This window comes from Myotis davidii, unplaced genomic scaffold (genome assembly GCF_000327345.1).
Source record: "Myotis davidii unplaced genomic scaffold, ASM32734v1 scaffold46, whole genome shotgun sequence".
Taxonomy (NCBI): Eukaryota; Metazoa; Chordata; class Mammalia; order Chiroptera; family Vespertilionidae; genus Myotis; species Myotis davidii.
In genome coordinates, this window is record NW_006383006.1 from 4,145,631 (window position 1) to 4,148,208 (window position 2,578).

Here is a 2,578-nt window from a genome sequence, read left to right on the forward strand (position 1 = left end):
CTGCAGCGGGCTCAGGAGACCCAGCAAGGAGGCGAGGGGCAAGGAGGTGAGGGGTAAGGAGGTGAGGAGTAAGGAGGTGAGGAGTAAGGAGGCGCGGAGTAAGGAGGCGAGGAGTAAGGAGGCGAGGAGCAAGGAGGCGAGGGGCAAGGAGGGGAGGAGCAAGGAGGGGAGGGGCAAGGAGGTGAGGGGCAAGGACGTGAGGGGCAAGGACGTGAGGGGCAAGGACGTGAGGGGCAAGGACGTGAGGGGCAAGGACGTGAGGGGCAAGGACGTGAGGGGCAAGGACGTGAGGGGCAAGGACGTGAGGGGCAAGGACGTGAGGGGCAAGGACGTGAGGGGCAAGGACGTGAGGGGCAAGGACGTGAGGGGCAAGGACGTGAGGGGCAAGGACGTGAGGGGCAAGGACGTGAGGGGCAAGGACGTGAGGAGTAAGGAGGTGAGGAGTAAGGAGGCGAGGAGCAAGGAGGTGAGGAGTAAGGCAGAGTATGGAGGGCTGGGTGGGCATGAGGATACCCAGAGTGTATGCAGGCCTGAAAGGTGACCCCACGAGGGGTCCCGGCTCTGTGCATCTGTCACCTCCACTAGCTAGTCTCCTGCCCTCAAGGCCTGCCCTCGGCATGTTTCCAGGAAAACAGACTGCTGAGTTTGGTTTGGTTTCGCTATTTCTTCAAACCAGTGTTTCTAAATCAATGCTTCACCTGGAACCTTATTTTTTATTATTTAATTTATTGATTTGAGAGAGAGCGCGCGTAGGGGAGGGAGGAAGGGAGAGAGACGTTGATTTGCTGCTCCGCCCACTTGTACATTCATCGGTTGATTCCTGTCTGTGCCCTGACCTGGGATCAAACCTGCGACCTTGGCTCTAACCACCTGACTCCCCGCCAGGCCTCACCTGGCAATGCTGATGCTCAGGCTCCATTTTCAGACCCAATTAGAATCTTCTCAGGGAGAGACCCAGGCACAGGGTATTGGTTAAGCTCACGGGTGATTCTGATGTACAGCCAGACTGATAACCATGGCTCTCAACCCTGAGGCGTAAACCCTATGTGGGGAGCCCTGGAGGCATCGCCCCAGGAAACCTGCCCTCCTGTGCGTCACCCCAGCTCCTGGAGGCAGAACCCTGGCCCAACGGGGCTGTGTCCTGGATAGCCAGGCATGGGCAGAGTGCCGAGGCCACACAGGCCCTTCTGCAGCTGCTGGGGGCCCCCAGGAGAGACCTGGGGGGGTTCGGCACAGGCATCGAGGGGCTTCAGCGGACAGCAGCCCTCCTCCAGAGCAGCCAGAGCCCAGAAAGGTGGGTGGAGCCGGGCCCGTCCAGGGAAGAGCAGGGGGGCACTCCCTACAGAGCCACACAGGCTGGTCTGGCCTGGAGAGGAAGGGTTCCAGTTGGCTGTCCTTCCTGCCACGGCCCCAAGGTGCTGGCCCAGATGCAGGCATGAGGGAGGCGCATTCAGGGCTGCCGCAGAGAGCAGACGGCAGGGGGCGAGGCCTGCGGGAGCAGCTGCAGCTCCACCAGCGGGAGCGTGCAGCCGGGCTCCTCGATACGTGGCTGGCCAGCAAAGTGGCCACGGCTGAGTCTCAGGACTACAGACGGTACCTGGAGGCCTCAAGGTGGGTCACTCCTGAGTGAACCTGGGGGAGAGTGAATTGAGGCAGAGAAGGTCAGCGTCCGGGGAGATGAGGGGTGAGCAGAGGGGGATGGGGGACCTCTGGGCTCCGGGAGACTCTTGGTTCTAGAGCCTGGGCCGAGGGATGTTGGAACTGACCGATGCTGCCCAGCCCTTTGTGAGCATCCGGAGCTGCTGGGCACCCTTCCCGAGTGACCCTCCTGGCCCTTGGCCCTCGCAGGGGCTGGAAGGGAAGTTTGATGTTTCCAGAGAGGAGTCCAGAGCCTGGGGCAGGCCAGGGCCAGGCCAGGTGCTGTCCCCGGGTTCAAGCCTAGAGGAGTCACATCGTGGCCACTTGGAAGAGGCTGGCCAGGGCGATACAAGCCCGCACGCAGGTGGGTGCCACCGCTGGGCCAGCCAAGGGGCAGGGCCACCTGTGCCTTTTGCATGGGCCAGGGACAAACAGACCCACCAGGGGTGTGTGTGTGGAGGCGGGGGGTGGCTGCCCCAACTCCCAGCCCCAAGCAGGCCAAGAGTCTCAAAGTCTTCCACCTCCTGCCACCCTACCTGGCCTCCAACAAGCAGACAGCATTCGGGCAGCTCCTAACTCCGCCAAGCCACCCCCACACAGCTCCCGTTTTATTAAGACGCACGACAGACGCTCCACTCATTGGCTCTCCTCACCTGAGTGCTCCAGGGATTTGTACACCAAGGAAACCTTCAGGGTCCCCACACTGAGCTCTCAGGCACGGCTGATGGTGAAAGGGTGAGGGCTACGCCCTCCACCCTGCCCCAGGGTAAGGGCTATGCCCTCCATCTTACCTTGGCCATGTGCTCAGCAAGGCTTCTTCCCGGAAGCCAAGCCGCTGCTGGCCACGCCTAGGACTTCTTTGAACTGGCCAATGACAATCAAGAGAAGTCGCCATAGATATGACCACATCCTGTGTGACACGACACCGACTTGCGCCTGG